Raw genomic sequence first — 17866 nt, 5'->3', positions numbered from 1 at the left:
TATTCAACATGAGTTTATGTAATGTCAATTGTCTTGGGGGGAAGTAAATATTACAGGTTGGTAATCTTTACCTATTAATTTATTGATGTCAATATCAATTTTACTCAAATTACTGAAATTTGTTCCTAGAGGTTTCTTCCAATTGTCTTGAAGAGAACATTATACATGGCAGTTTGGCTGCTCCCTCCTATTTTATTTTTCCTACAGAATAAAAAAGAGAATCAAAAAATGAGATTTAGTAAGGAGAGGGCATAAGATTAATTATTATTCAACAAATACGGATCAAATATGTTTGAGCCAGGCAGTGGCTCTTATACACTTGAGAGCCTCACAAAGAAAGAAAATGTCACAACTTATTCTTTAAAATTTATTTATAAAATATGCCAAAGAAGCAAAAAAGAGTGAAACACCCCACAGCTCTCACAGAAGCCCTTATACATGGAGGAATACACGTACATGTGGGTGCACACACAGTTTCCTCTGGTCAGGATTTCTGGAGATTTCCTGTTCTGTGGCCTGCCAAGGCCCAAGCTTAACACAATCAGGCTGCAATGATAAAGCTTTTCATTACAGAGCAGGTGGCTGAGCTAATTGATTTGGGAGGAAGTGTGGTCTATCAGAGTAGAAGAAGATCAAGCTTTGGAGTCAGACAGCTATTCATCTGTGACCAGCCCAATACTGAATTCACTTCAGTTGATTTTACATCTCTGAACCTCAGTTTCACTAACTTCAGACATGAATTTAAAAATTGTTCCTACTCAGAGTTATCCTAAGTCAATGTTTATTCAAGAGTTATTTTCAGTTATCTTTCTCCATTTTTGTTATTGTTAAAAGGTTTGCTTGGCCCCAGATACGAACTCTGCCCTCACAGTTATCTAGTAAAGTCATTCGTCAGGGAAGAAGCAAGCTGGTCATCATTAGTCTAAGCTTGTCTGGTTAAGAAAGATTGACTAATCATTGGCTTCAGCTCAGAAGGAACTTGCATCTGAGTGCAGAGGGGTCAACTGCTTGGGTGGATCTCCTGACAAGAAGTATGTTTCAGACTCCCATTACCCCAGTGGGAAAATCTTGGATGAGGATCTAAGGCATCTGCAGGAGTTGAAGAGTCCTGATGACCTAAGGAGCTACCCTTCAGATCGATGTTGATTTTCAAGAACTGTGCTCTGGTGTTAGTGTAGTCCTGCCCTCAAAGCGTTCACAGATTCATAGGGAGACGGACACATACACTGATACTTCATTGCAACACGGATTCTGCAGGAGTTCCAAGAAAGACAAGAACCAGCCAGTAGTATTAGGAAAAGCTTCCTACAAGACAAAGTACTTGGAAGAAGATAAAAAGGTCTGACAGAGAAAACAGGAAAGCATCTCCACAGAGCATATACCAAGGGCAAAGTTCTTCCCAATTTATGTATTCAGGCTATAAAATTTTCAGCAGAAAATCACACAGTCAACTTAGGACTTATAAGAGATTTCTCAATGCTGCCTAGAAATGTTTTATAGTCTCTCTCTCTCTCTCTCTCTCTCCCTGCTTTCTGGAAATCTTACCCAACATTCCTCTCTTCTAGTTACTCCCCTCCTCATCTTTTGGTCTCAGGTTAAGTGGCCAAATGAGAAGCATTTCCCAACTGCTCAAGTCTGCAGTCTGAGCCATCAGACTCTTTTTCCTCTTTTCCCCGTCAGTATTTATTATAGCATATAATATTTGCCTCTCTACTTATCTTGTCATTCTCTAGCTGTTTAAGTTCAGTGTGGGCCTGGCCTCTCTCTATTCTGATTATCCTCATGTTTTTTAGACTTAACATACACAGTATGCAGTCAATAAGATGTTGAATAAACTAATGAATAGATGTATAGATATAAAATTACATGAATATATGTATACATTTATGTACCTCCCATACACATACTCACATACATCTACAGTGATTTCTTATTCCTTTATGTTAGTACTTCTGCTGTTTCTGGCATTTGCTTAATGCCCCAACTAGTTAAATCAAGATAGGCACAAAGTAGGAGTTGCAAACCAGAGGCATTATAGGAACTTCGTACTAGACAGGTCCTTGGCTGCAGGGGTCAAAGCAAATGTCCAGTTTTTGGAACAGTGGAATATCACTATAATAGTCTCATAATTAAACTGGTGCAAAATTGGGTTTTTTATGAATCTCAGCCATGGGTGTTAAGGGACTCTGAATGCATCAATTCAAGTTATGAATTCAGATACAGGAACTTTAGTACCCGAGATGGCTTCTTTTCCTCTTTCCCAGCATTACAACATCAATGAACTAAAACATACCCACTGGAAAGTTAACTATATTATAATTCCCTGACTTTCATTTCACAGCTTTGGTCTTATCAGAAGATATGGGTCTAATTCCAAAGAACTCCACTGCCTGAAACATCTAGGAAAAAAAAGTAGCCACTTTGTTTGTAATGCTGTAAAAATGGGTACCTTACTTAATAAGCTTCCCCTTTCCAGGATGCTGATAGAAACCTCAGTTACCAGGCAACTGCCCATTTCTCATAACCAAGAAGTATCATAACACACATCATAAAGTGAAGAAGTATCAAAACAGTGCTCTCCACGAGGATGAACAGAGACTTACAAGTGACAGTGATAAAAGCTTGGCAACAGGAGTGGGTTGAGGGGACCCAGACAAAAAATAATATAGAGACCATCTGGCAGACAAGTGGAAGGAATGGTTGGGAATCTTCCCTCTCACTCTAACTGAAGAGTTGTACACAGTATTTGGTCAACACACCCTAGAGCTCAGCTCTTCACTTTGTGGCAATGACTGCTGGCAATCGATGAACAAGCCATCTGAACAGCTGTGAGGAATTTTTCTGTTAGCTTTGAATATGTGATTGGCAATTGGATGACAAGATTGCTAAGTAGCAAGGCCCTCTATGCATCTCCCCTGGGTACTATAGTCTGACAATTAAGCAAAGTGGGGTGCCGGTCTTGTAGCATGACTAATTTGTCTAGGTGTTGTGCTCTGTGCATGTCATTAGTAGAATAGTGGAGAGGAGGTATATCCCCCTCCACTGATATTCAGAAAACCCTTCAGCTCCGAAGTAATCTGTTTTCTCTGTCTAAGGCTCTGCAGAGAATGTGAAGCTATTTCTATGTTCTCTTGAGTAAATAGCCGGAGAATTGCTGAGTCTCAGGACATAGGTGTCTGGAAGTGATGGGGAGGTCCAAGCAGCTATTGGGTAATATTTTTATGTGGAATGGTTATATTCCTGCACTTTGCAAAGAAGGGCAAGAATTCACTATAAAAAAGACAGCAAGAGCGCTAAAAGTCAGAGCAACCTGTTTGGGGTCCTGTCCCACTATGTATTGATGGAGGGGACAATCTTGAGCAATAAATGTAAACTCCCTCACTCCCTGTTGCCTCATTTGTCAAGTTCTGAAAATAATGCTAAATTTTAATAGTGTTTAATAAATTTTAATAGCGTTTTTAGCCAGATTAGGGGACATCTACTGGATCCTCCACTTAAGATGTAGAGATCTTAGAAAAAAGGTAGTTGAATAAACATGACATTAATACTAACAAAAATAGCAGATTTATTACACTCATTATTATTGGCACTATGAATGCTTTAAATACGTGATTTTATTAAGTCTTAATACCACAGTTTAGTGAAAACACCTCTGGTTTTCCTTCTCTACATGCAACACTCACACTTCACGTCTGGTCACCAAATGTGTGTGGGGTTTTCCTACACCAAGCAACTGTCTGACACACCTGCTAGATGTCCTCCAATTTCACTCAGTTCTAACACTATCTACCTGGAGTTATTGTCAGGTACCGTGGCTAAACTCTCCATCCCACAAGACTGCCCTACTTCAGACACCAACCACAAGTCCAGATTGTCACTTGTGCTTTTTGACTGTAAATTAGAGGTTCCTACTACACCCTCAAGTTTGATCTATTGCTAGAAAGGCTGACAAAACTCATGAAAATGGCTCACTTACTAGACCACCCGTTTGTTACAAAGGATGTAACTGAGGAGCGGCTAGATGGAAGAGAAGCAGGGGGCAAAGGATGAGGGAAGGGGTGTGGAGCTTCCTTGTCTCCTCCAGCCATGCTAAGCCCCACCCCCAGGACCTTCATTGTTCAGCAACCTGGAAGACGGGAATCCCACACTTGTGAGATTTTAATGGAGGCTTTGTTATATAAACATATGATGGATTACGCCATTGGCCGGTGGTGATTAACTCAACTCCTTATCCAGCCCCTCTTCTTTCACCTCCCCAGAGGTGGGAATGAAAGTTGCAACCCTCTAATCACCTGACTGATTTCCCTGGCAACCAGCTTTAATCCACAGACTATCCTGCAGCCCCAGGCCACCAGTCAGGTGTCTATTAACAAACAAAAGGAAATGCATTACTTCAGAGATTCCAGTGGTTTTAGGAGCTCTATCAAGAAATGGGGACAGAGATCAAATATACACTTCTTATTATAAATCACTATATTACAACACTGTTTATGAGGATGTCTATATGTCCCCCTGTCTATATGTCAGTGGGTAGCTGAGATTTGAACCCAAGCACACTGATTCTAGAAGCTACCCATTTTACTGTCTATTTTTGGCACATAATTATTGTTTTTCAAACCTTCCATACCTCTCTTTCAAGGTGCATTTCTTTATAAAGAGACAGGAGAATAAATTACCTTTTTTGTCACAGAGTACTTCACTTTCCCTTTTCTCTGGATGACATATAGTATTTACATAATCTTTAAATTTTTACCTTTAAATAATTTTAAATTTACAGAAAGATATAAAGCTAATCCAGTATTCCCATACTCCATTCACCAGCTCCCTTAGTATTAACATCCCATATAAACATGACACGTTTATCAAAGCCAATAAATTAACAGTGGCACAATAATGTTAACCATATACATACTTTTTATATTCTTTTATCTGTTGACAGAGGCGAACACAAGAATTTTATTGGTGCAAAACTTAAGCAAAATCTATCTGGAAATTTCTCTCTGAATAGTAAATGGAGATTGCTTTAGGAACTTGGCTTCTCCCATCTCACCTGATGAAATCTCTGCTGATTGTCCTTCAATGTGGATTATTAATGATGAGGAGAGTGTTATGCCCAGAATTCGCGATCCCCAAAGACCACCAGGGAGCTGAGTCCGATGCAAAAGCAAAGAGGCTTTATTAGAGCTAGCTCGAGCTCAATCCCCTACCTGCACCGACGCAGCGGTGAGATGCCGGAGAGAGCCAGCGAGTTTCAAAAGCACAAAGGTTTTATAGGGGTCTAGGGGCAGTTGGTGAGGTAATGGTTGTGGCCTTAGCCGATTGGCAGGGGAAGGGTCGTGGCCTCGGCCGATTGGCTGGGGAAGGGTGGGAGTCCCCTTACGCAGGTGGCCAGGCATGTTTTGATCGGGAAGTTTGAACGGGTGAGCCGGAGGTTACTCAAGGGGAGGAGGCGTGGTCTGAGGTTCCTGCAAATTTCCTGGAAAGGGGGCCATGTCAGAGACCTAGTCACTCAAGGTGGAGGACACAGAACAAGATGGAGTCGGCCAGCGTAGTTGCGCTCTTTCAGAGAGGAAGTCGGGTATATTGTTGTGGCTCTTACAAGCCTTATTGTAGGTGTTCTCCTCTGATCTTGGAATATGGTCTTTAAGCCTTGCTCCCAAGGTGTGGTGAGCAGCTCTCCCATCAAAGAAGTCACCTCAGAATCTGGACGTGGACTGAGGTCTATATTATCTGTAGGCCCCATCATCCCAAAGGGATATAGTCCCTACAAAAGAGACCCTGCATCTTGACAGGATCCCCACATTTTATGGGATTGTTACACAGATCAAATTGTGATGCTTTATGAAATGCACATCACACCATTCCGGATTTCTGATAATTGCTTGGAAAATTACTGAAATCTACATTTAAAATGCCTAAGTGGAGGCAATGTTGATAATGTTACAAGCCTTTACTTCTTAAAGTGTAGTCTCAGGAGCAGCAACCTCAGGATCACCTGGAATTAGTCAGCATGCATAAGCTCAGGCCTACTGCAGATTTACGGAATCAGAATCTGCACATTAAAAGAATTCTAAATTGATCTGTATGTACATTAAGGCTTAAGAAGCATTGATATAAATTACCTTTTTGCTTTTCCTCATGTGCTGTTATTTTTACTAACATCTTTCCCAACATACCCATCCTTTTCCTGACTCTTCTCTGCCCCAGTGTATGCTCAAGACAGCTCAAGTCTAGGGGCACCTGGGTGGCTCAGTCGGTTAAGCGTCAGACTTTAGCTCAGGTCATGATTTCGCGGTTTGTGAGTTCCAGCCCCACGTCAGGCTCTGTGCTGACAGCTCAGAGCCTGGAGCCTGCTTCAGGTTCTGTGTCTCCCTCTCTCTCGCTGCCCCTCCCCAACTCATGCTCTGTCTCTCTCTCTGTCTCTCAAAAATGAATAAATGTTAAAAATTAAAAAAAAAAAGACAGCTCAAGTCTAAAGATAAGTATTTTTTTTTAAGTTTATTTATTTTGAGAGAGAGGGAAAAAGCACAAGCAGGGGAGGGGCAGAGAGAAGGAGAGACAGAATCCCAAGCGGGCTCCACACCATCAGCGCACAGCACGATGTGGGGCTCGAACTCACAAACTGTGAGACCATGACCTGACCCAAGACCGAGTTGGACACTTAACCACCTGCGCCACCCAGGAGCCCCTAAAGATAAGTGTTGACTGCACTTCAGCTTCCAGCTGGATTCCAACAATAGAAAAGACAAGCAAGAAATAAGAAGGCAAGGAAGAGACATCAAGGTATACTCCTATATCTCTTCCCAGTCCCACTCTTGGAGCTCAGGTGTTGACAGTAGCTGCATCTTCAGACAACAGCTTCCCTATGGCAGCCACAGCTCTGAATCGGGCTCAGGCAACAGGATTCCTCCCCTGAACTTTCCCAACCCGAGTTACGAGTTCCACTCTTGCTAATACCTGGCCGCTTCCTCGAAAGCCTTGTTGGTTCCCTTACCTCTGCCAAAACTCTGGAAACAGTTACTTCGTTACTTCATCGAAATCTTTTTCAGGGGTGCCTGGGTGCTTCGGTGGGTTAAATAAATAAATAAACTTAAATAAATAAACTTAAAAAATAAAATCTTTTTCGATAATTTTTTCCAAATATGTTACGTTTCCTGCCATGATCATGTCACTATATTTTCACTACATCTTCAGAATTGATAACTAAATATTCAGAATTGAATACAACTATATACTCAGAATTGATAAGTCTGGACTCTGTAAACTTTGCTCTGAGAAATTTGTGAACTTTCCTATTTGTTCATTTGAGCAAACACTAAAAACATAAAATTTCTATTGCCTTCAAGTATCAGAAACGTGAACATAGACTTTCTTTAGAAAGCAGACCTTCTGGACAGTAGCATGCCCAGATTCCAGTTACCTCAAATGGAAAGAAAACATTTAAAAAACTTTTCTGTGTCTTCCTTATGGGACCAGATGTTTCTCCCAATATTGATAATGTCCTTCCTGACTTATTGATGTAGCTGATCCTACTTGTCTTATCAAAAGTAAATTATTTCCTTTTCACCTGGCTCCATCTGTGGGACCCAAGGAATTTAACAAAAATCCCCTACCCCAGACAAGCAGAGCAAGACTAACTCCATTTTGTGCTACACCCACCATCTCACGTATAACCCCCACATGACCTACTTATTGCTTAAGACACTCCCCCACCCTAGTCAAGCCGCTGAGCACACCCTTACTGGAAACCGGCTCATATAGGAATATGGAACCCCTAACCACCAAAGAATGAAAACCCCGCCTTTTGCCTGCTAAACTCGCGCGCCAATTCTGACCAGAGTGTAGCGCCAATTCTGACCAGAGTGTAGGCTAGTTCAAACAGTTACTCTAGGGTAAATTGTAATTCAATTGGCCACCTGTGTGTGGACTGACATGACTATGCAACTTTCTGTGTGTGTTACAATCTCATTGGCCACTGGCCCCTATAAAACTGCTACGCCTCTTAACCTAGGGGTCCAAGTCCCTGCTTCACTGTGTCGGGTATACTTGGGCCCAAGCTCGAGCTTGCAAATAAATCCTTGTGCGTTTGCATCGGTATCGGCTCCTTGGTGGTCTCTCGGATTCGAACTCGGGGGCATTACACATCTACTTTTAGTACCTTTTCTTTTTATTCTATAATAATTTTATATAAAAAGTAAAAGCTGTGTACCAAATACCCTTAAAGAATTCATCCCAAGATATATAGCACTAGGAAATTCAACCTAAGGAAATAAATCTCCGTTTCCATGTAAAAAATATTTTTTTGAAACACTTTTAAAATAATTAGTACAGGGGCACCTGGGTGGCTCAGTCGGGTCAGGTCAGGATCTAACAGCTTGCCAGTTCGAGTCCTGCATCATCCGGCTCTGTGCTGACAGCTCAGAGCCTGGAGCCTGATTCGGATTCTGTCTCCCTCTCTCTCTGCCTGTCCCCTGCTCATGCTCTGTCTCTCTCTCTCTCTCTCAAAAATAAAAATAAACATTAAAAAATAATAAAATAAAATAAAATAAAATAATTAGTACAGAAAAGAATGCCTTAAAAAGGAGATAATTGACTAAAATTTGTAGATCTATACAATAAAATATTAAGTAGCCATTGAAAATCACCTTTTAAACTGTATTAATATAGGATATATATATATATGTCTGTGTATATATATGTCAATATGTAGTCAGTATGTTTCTCTCTCTCTCAATATATATATATTACAATATATAAAATACATATTACACATACATGTTGAAGTATATAACATAAATGTTGACAGAAGTAGAAAAACAGATCCAGAAAAAAAATATACACGCAAAAATGTTGATGATAATCACCTATATACTCTTAGCAGTGGTTTTTCTTCATATATAACTGCATTTATGATATTTTGTATTTTTGATATTTTGTATGTTTATATTTAATGCATTTAACATAAAATCTAAACTGCGATGCACTAACTAAAAAACAGGAATTCTTCCTTTAAAGGTACAACTCTATCAGATTATCTGCTACCAGCTCTCCTGAAGAGAAGTTCTAAAATTCACTTAGTTGGGACTTGCAGAATTGCATTGTGCAGAATTGCACTGTAGAAATTATATAAATGAAAAATTTGCAAGTGGGAACAATAGTAATCTGTCCCCAATTTACCTTTCTCTATTTTGTGTGACAACAAGATGCTTTGTGATCCAGCTGTTTCGCTCAAGGTTGATGCAGTAGTCAGGTCAGATGTGCATCCAACACTCTATTTTGTAGATTTCATGTTTTATTTATGGTTATTGTTTTAGATGCATTTCTCCTATCTTGTGGCTGAATCCCTGCCAGAATGAGTCTTTAAAATAACAAAATAGTATGAACGATAGCAATTGTAGTTAGAATATTTTCCTCTGTGTAACTGACACTGCTGACAGGTAGTGAGAATTTTGGTTTGGCCTGAAGGCTTAATGTAAATAAAAATCTAAATGACTCAGTTTTTTATTATTAAACTCTGCCTGTGATAGAAGTCTCTGTCACTGTAGCCCCCGCAAGAAGCTGACACGGGTGTCAGTGTGTGCCAGAATATTCAATTAACTAAGTAGGAAGGTGACCTTTTTGTCCAGTGGGTGCCAAGGCAAATTTTTTCTCAAGAGTCCATTATTTTTCCAGGTGAATGTATTAGATAACCTTGCCTGCCAACAAGTCCTTTCTGATTCTATAGTTCTCGATTTGTGATTTTGCGAGCCTTCCAGCCCATGGATTACAACTACAAAATACAGTAACACTATATTTGTCCAAGGATCTAGAGTTTGCAAAAGTAATTTTACGTATCTTGTTTCTCTTAACAATTCACAACACCTTAGGTAAGTAATACTATTGTCTCCACTTTACAGATAAGGAAACTGAGGCTTAATTTAGTTCATCTAAGGTTGCTAGGTAATTCATGGAGCCGGTAGTCAAACTGTAGTCTTGTTACCTCTTTAGGTAACAAAATTTGTAACTACTGTTTCTTGCTACATGGCTTTCAATTTGTAAAGTCCTATGGTTCAGATCCTTCTACAGTTTCTAATTAATGAAAGTCAATAAATCATATAGTTTTCTCCAAAAACTGGAAATTGAGACCCTGATCCATTCAGAGAGGAGTAAAGAAAAAAAAAAGCTGAGTGAATATTCAAAGTTACTAAGCCACCTTGAAATTTTATGAGTCCAGAGCTGTTTTAGAACGTTGAAGATTTCACATTTTGCCATACTTTTATGCTCACCCAGCACAGATATGTTTCTAAAAAAAAATGCTCACTCGATAGTATGTCATTCTATCATGAAGATTAAACTTGCTAAGAAAATGCTGTGTTGTTGTTTTATAGTTTTAGTTTTATTTTATTTTTTGTAATGTCCTCATAGGCAATAATCTTCTATTTTATGTATTTTGTAAGTTTAAATTTTCTTATAGCAAGGGTTCTTGAAAACAGATGCTTGCTTCTCCTAAAGCTAGGAAAAGACATCTTGGAACATGAGTGACTAAAACTGAAAGGTGCTGTTTGCCTATTTGGGATTCTGCTCCATGTGACCCCTGTGGAAACAGCATCAACAAGATCATGCTTAGTTCACGCCAAATCTGAGGGCTTGCTGGCTTCATGTCAAATTGAAGAAGTATGACACTTTGTATGGAAGAGAATGTCTTCTTCAGTGTGTGTGTGTGTGTGTGTGTGTGTGTGTGTGTGAATTCTCAGACTTAACACAAAACTTAGGCTTTTTATACTCCCCTCTCTTACCCCATTCTACAGCCCATTTCTTAGATTCAGTCTACCACAGGACATTTGATCCTTCAATAATTTAAGTCACCTCAGCTCTCTTCCAGTTCCTTACCCTGCATCACCACCATCCCTGCCATCACACAACACCAGCCCATTCTTTTCACTGCTCTATCATTAAGAAAAGAGTGGGATTTGCAGTCAAAATCCTTCAAATTACTTCGGCTCCCCTCTCCCCTCTCAACTGCATGGTATTTCCACCTCTCCCTCCATCCTGGCTCCACCAAATAGGCAGCCAAAACTATTTCTCATCCATACTATGAATATTATCCCATCCCATCCACCCTCCTCCAAAACTCTTGCATCAGTTATAGCCTTTCCTTAACTTCCACCGCTTCCTTGCTTCTGTATATTTCAACCAAGAAAACATTGGCCTCTTCATACTAAATCAACGCATACGTATCCCCCACTTTTCAAAAGTTTGCATTACGCCACTTCCCTTTCATGAAAGACCCACGTTGGTACCTGCTTTCACAAACTGACAGAAACCCAAAGAGGATTTTTCACTTTTATGGCAAAGGTGAAAAGTGAAAATAGCATCCAGCACTTGTTTTGCAATGAGCCCTTATGGAGGCCATGCACACCCTGAGCAGCAGCGAGGGCCCCACCAAGGTCCTTCCCCTGGGAACTACACACACAGCATCTCAGCATCAAGTGCTGTAGCCTTCAACTGTGTCTGTGAACATCTGTGCTTTATCCTGATTTATTCTGTGTATCCACTAGCAAGATAGGTCCTAAGGTATCAGGAAAAGGCTGACAGGTTATTTTGGGGGGCTGGAACACTCAAAAATTTTTCCATATAAATTAAAGGTACTTGGTTCTTTCACTTTACGCCATTTCAGCTTCGGAAAGCTTTCACAGGAATGCACTACTTTCGAATACGGAAACCGTAACCGTATCTCTTCAATCATGGATGCTTCTTTTTAGTAACAGCACTAACTCGGCAGCCAAGGTACTAATTCTCTCTGACGTCTTATCACCCGTTCATACTTCAAGCCAGGAGTGACTTCCAGCCTCTTAGTTCCCCATCCTATTCCTCTAAAATTATTCTTCTTATTCTTCTTATTCATCCTTCATGATTTCACATACATTAGAGCATTATTGAGGCGTAACTGACATGCAAAGTAGCATACGCATTTAATGTATACAGCAGGTTGAGTATGGACACGTACACACATCCATTCTCTTATTGCCATGATCAAGGTACTAAACAAACCCAGAAAATTCTTGCTCAATGTGTTTAAAGTTTCAGTTATGCAAGGTGAATAGGTTCTAGAGATCTGCTGTCTAGCATAGTATCTACAGTTAACAATATGCTATTGTGCACTTTAAAATGTATTAAGGGGATAGCTCATGCTAAGTGTTCTCTCTCTCTCTCTCTCTCTCTCTCTCACACACACACACACACACACACACACACATACACACACAAAACCACAAAAGAACACAAGGTAATTTTTTGAGTGGCTATATTTTCTTTTGCAAAATAATTATTTACTTTTCTGATCATAAAATCAAACAAATATACTAATTATAGAACATCTGGTATGTATATATATTTAGTATTTTATATTCAGTAGTTTTTTTTCTCTTTATTTTCACTCCCATTTATAATTAGATTTGTTAGTGTCCTATTTTATTTTTAAACGACCAGACTTTTTTGTATATTTTTATTGAATATTTTCTCTTAATATCTTCCCTTAGTTTCTTTTTAATACAATTTTTTAATGTTTACTTATTTTCAGAGAGAGACAGAGCATGAGTGGGGGAGGGGCAGAGAAAGAGGAAGACAGACAGAATCCCAAGCAGACTCCAGGCTCTGAGCTATAAGCACAGAGCCATATGTGGGGCTTGAACTCACAAAGTTGGATGCTTAACCAACTGAGCCACCCAGGTGCCCCAATATCTTCCCTTAGTTTCATTCGAGTTGCTCGTTTGTACTTGAAGGTCTGAACTGATGGTAATTTATGTTATAATGAAAGTATTAAGAATATGGATGGAATCTAAAGGGAGCTTTAGAGAATCCATATTTTGGAAAGCACAATTCTCCATATTTAATATATTCTAAATATACTGAAATTGTATTTTTATTTGGATTTAGTACTTACTTAGAAGAATATTTTCCTCTCTTCAACTGATAGTTCAGTTGAAATCTGAACTTTGCTTGATAATTTCAATTCTTTTTTTTTTTTTAATGATATGATCAGAGAATGTGGATTGGATAATGTTTTCCTTTTCTGGAGCTAAGTTTTTTATTTTTATTTTTTCTTTTTAGAGTGGCACATAATGAATTTTACAGTTAGTATGTAAAATTTAATAAAAGGTATATTTTTCTATTTGTGAGAGACAATCTTTAATATCTTTTATCTCATCTTTATTAATTATATTATTCAAATCCTTTGTAGCCTTTAAACATTTTTATCTGCTTTACTTGTCATGGAACAATAGTGGTATGTAAAACACTCCTGTAATGATCATGTTTCTGTCAAATTTTTGACAGTGTGCCAATACACACATTGATTCCATACCATTAGATGCCTAATTATACTTTGATTATTTGAATTGCAGTTGGCTTTATCAAATGTCATTTTTTTAACAACCTTTTATGCTTCGGTCTCTTAATCATTTTAAGTATTATTTTACTTTTAGCTTCTCTGGATCATATTTTACTAATGAGAGTACCTCTTAGTCTCTGGCTGTGGTCTTTTGGGATCCAGTGATAACTTTGACAAAGTTCTCTGTTGCTAAGACTAACCATTGGGCATGCTACTGATTTCTTAATTGTTCATCTGGACTATATATTATCTGGCTAATGGATATTTCCACCTTAACCACAAGTAATATTTGGACCACCCTAAAATGCAGATAAATTAAATTATTCCCCAAAATAGATGTGGAAAATTTTATGTTAATTGCATTTGCTTGAAAAATCAAAAGACTTGAGAAATTGGACTCACCTTCCCTTTTGGGAGTAATGAGCAGAAACTTGTTCAGAGCTACCCGCTTTAAAATGGGATATATGCTTGTGATTTGGCTTCATGCTTTTATTACCTATACTGGCTCTGTAATCACTGTTGTCTTCAATTTTTGTTCATACACTCAGTTTAGACACTGCTGTTGCATAATCAGAATCTTCCTGCAGTGATTGGCCATTTTGTCTTTGCTTGTCTGTCCTTGTCTGTAAATAGACATTTATAAACTCTTTCCGACTTTTGCAAAAGAGAGAAGCACAAAAAACAAAGAACAACCTCTACCCTTGGATCAGAGAACAAAGCCCTGTTTACCAGCAACTCTTTCTGATTTTACAAATACCTGAAGTGTGGACTCAACTCACTTGCATGCAAAGCATGTAACTTTCGTGTCCCTAACACTGTGGTTATCTTAGGCTTTTGACTGCCTTTCTTGAACTTGTATTATTGCCTTTTCTTAATTTACACTGACAACCTGGGTTTCGGTTTCTATTCATCAACCTAGCTCCTCTCCACCTATCCACAAAAATGTTGTGACCTTGAAAACTGACATATGGCTGACCTAGACTCACTGCTTTCTATGAGAGGAATGTTCACCCTCATTCTCCTTTAAAACTTGACTTTCTATCCTGGCTTCTCCTTCTGAACTGGTGAGACACCAACTCACCAAGGGGAGGATATCTTGTTTCGGTGCATGGAGGAGAAAGCATTACTGTCCTTCAGTGAACATGTTCTACTTCCTAGTGAAGTTTCCAAACCACCCAAAAGAAAACCTATAACAAAACAATTACCTGGAAAGTGAGTATATTCCTTCTCATGCATTTAGAGGGAGTCCTCAAAAAAGAATCATTGCCAAAGCAAGACGCCTGCGATGTTCAGGCCCAGGATGTTCAAAGGATATAATGGGAATTCAAGCAGAGCAGCAAGATACAGTGCCATTCCCTGCAACTCTATCGTAGATACTCATGTTTCTGTGGCTCATTTATAAGGCTGTCATGTTTGAACTTATTCTGCCGAGCAGTCATTTGCTTTTCCGTGCTACTGTTCTAGATATCAACTACATAGCCATATCTCCATCTCTTTCCTTTTTCTTTTTACCTTGTCATCTCTCAACTATTTCTTTATCTTCCCTCTTTCCAATATGACACATACTTTTACTGCTCTCTTTGTATTTCTATCGTTTCATTTGAGCTGCCACATCCTTTTTAAAGACTTAAGGTGCCGTCAGAAATAGTGCCAGTTGGACCTCCCGATCACCATCTTACTCTTACTTACCTAAGCTCTTCATTCTGACGCTGCAAATTATAGTGAAGTAAAATGCACATTTCTCTCCAACGACAGCAGTTCGTGCAGGCTTTGGAGGCACTTGCAATCTGAGGGGATGGACGTGCTTGAAAAGAAACGAGGAGACGATTCATTAATAGTGACTTGTTTATGTCTAGACATGTTACAAATAGAGACGGCACGTGTGTTGCCGGTGAATTGGCATTTTTGTACATGCCGTTAATTAAATGATTGAGGATTTTGGTTTCAGTAGTGCAGTGTGAATTTTCAACGGGGTCCTTTCCTTGATGCGTCTTCACCCTGAGCCTGTCTGTCTCTCGTGGCTTTTTCTACCGCAGCTGCCAGTGAACCACCTGCGGGCTGGTGCTTCTCGTTAGAAGATCAGTACCTGTTAAAACAGTGTTAAGCTGAAGTGGTCATGGCATCTTAGCACCTAATTGGGACCCTAGCCAGAAGGACTAAAAGTCCATAGAAGAAGGCTGAACGTTGTTGAGAAATATGAAAGCCTTTGAGAACAAATACTTGCTGATGTAGACTATTTACGGATCCCCTTGCTTCTTTGCCTGTTAACCTCATGGCATATTAGTTACTTAGTGAACTGCATTTTGCTTAGTAGGTCAACGTTTCAAAAGAGTGATGAACTTTGATTTGACTTTGTCTTGGTAGATAGGACATTTTCATTTTAGACATTTTGGCAGCTTCTGCTAAAGCTTACAGGCAGGGGAAAGATGCACAGTGTAGCGAACGCTTGTTAGTTTTTAAACCACCTGGCATCCATGTCCCCTTTCTAAAGATACCCTGGGTTCCTTTTGGAAAAGTATCTCACCAAATACTGTATACGGTCCTAATGGTGGGTGATAACTAAAGAACTTGCCTATCGCAGTGGAGGATCCTTATTCTCACCGTCTGGCATATACCTGCAGCAGGTATCTGATTCAAAATTGGCTAAGTGCTAGTCTCTTCTTGCACACAGAATCATGGGCAAATGAAGTAGGAGATGGTGAGCTATCGTTTTAGTAGTAGTGTCCTAATCTGGGGATTCTTTCACAAAGACTGTTGCTGCTGTTGGCATTCAAACTCTTTGAACTGAATTGCAAGACTGCAATCTTTCCACTGGAAAATGCAGCCTCTCAGAAAAAAACACAATGTACAGTTTGGTATGCTAACATACAGCTTATAAAGCATCAGCACTGAAATCAGACAGCATCACTTTTGCCCTGGCTTTGCATGTAATCAGATAGCACCAGGCCTGGTGTTTGTTCCCTACAGTCTGCTGCCCCTTCCCTAGGAAGTAAATATAATCATGCCATCTACCCCATGGAGTTATATGTATGTAAAGTGCTTAGGATAGAACCCAAGATAGTGTATATTCTCAAGATTTAATTATGATATCCATTGTTATACAACTAATTCCAACGTTTTTGTTTAATCTGTCGTACACACAGACACACACACACACACACAATTATCTCAACTGACTTCTTCACAAAGTCATTCACTATCCTGCTTATAAACAGACTCTTAAATATAAAGAACAAACTGATGGTCACCCGAGAGGAAGTGGGTAGAGCGATGGGTGAAATAGGTGATGGGAATTAAGGAATGCACTTGTGATGAGCCCCAGGTGATATATGGAAGTGCTGAATCACTAAATTGTACACCTGAAATTAATATTACACTGTAAGTTAACTAACTGGAATTTAAAAACTTAAATATAGAATTTAAATGTAAAAATTTAAATATAAAAACTTAAAAAAAATAAAGTAAAAACTACCAAGTTCCATATTTAGCGGGCAAGATAGTATCACTAGCTTCCAAAGCAAGCACATTGAATATCCTTCTGCCAAGTGTTATACTGTGATGAATTGGACTGTAAGTTATATTCCTTCCAGGAAACATCTTGAAGAAGTTTCTGCTGTCATATTTGCAGGATCATGTTACCAGACATATAGTCCCTGTAGCATCTCCTGGAACTCGCCATGAAGAAACAGTACAGCGTCTACATTGTTGCTCTTGCACCCGAAACTTCCTGGTTGTTGTGGCCGTGATGCTGTTGTAAAGTGCTTGACTGAGTTGAAAAACACCGAGCTAAGAAACAGGCCGTAGACATGGACGTTCAGAGTCTTTTTTTGACATACTGGATCTCCCTATATTTCAGGTTGACTCTCATTGCTCAAGAGCGTCTACATTGTTGCTCTTGCACCCGAAACTTCCTGGTTGTTGTGGCCGTGATGCTGTTGTAAAGTGCTTGACTGAGTTGAAAAACACCGAGCTAAGAAACAGGCCGTAGACATGGATGTTCAGAGTCTTTTTTTGACATATTGGATCTCCCTATATTTCAGGTTGACTCTCATTGCTCAAGAGCAGAGTAAAGAGAGAAAAATTGCAGTGATCTAGAAACCTGTATCAACTCTTTAGAACTTATAATATTTGAAAGGGATATTCTGGTCATTCCCATTGTTTTTATCTTATTTATTACACTTTTGATAGAAAGGCTATATATTCTGAAACACTCTGGGAGAGCAAAGAGAAATGCCCTAGAATGATAACTAGCTGGAAGCAATTTAAGTAGCTGGCCAGCCCTGGCATCTGTCAGCAAATAAGGCTAATAGCATGCTATTCACTCAGAGTCTATTTGTAAGATTAATGGTACAAGATAGGGTATTTCATACCCTTACTCTGTTTACCAGCATGAGATAGTCAGAATGGAAATAGTTTTGAAAACACAGAAATCCCATTGTGTATTTTATTGAGAATATATATTTTGTCAAGGTATTTTGACAACATTAATGTGGTTCT

The sequence above is a fragment of the Panthera tigris genome, chromosome E1 (assembly GCF_018350195.1).
Source record: "Panthera tigris isolate Pti1 chromosome E1, P.tigris_Pti1_mat1.1, whole genome shotgun sequence".
Taxonomy (NCBI): Eukaryota; Metazoa; Chordata; class Mammalia; order Carnivora; family Felidae; genus Panthera; species Panthera tigris.
The sequence above is the reverse complement of the archived record's forward strand: the minus strand, read 5'-3'. Positions refer to the sequence as shown.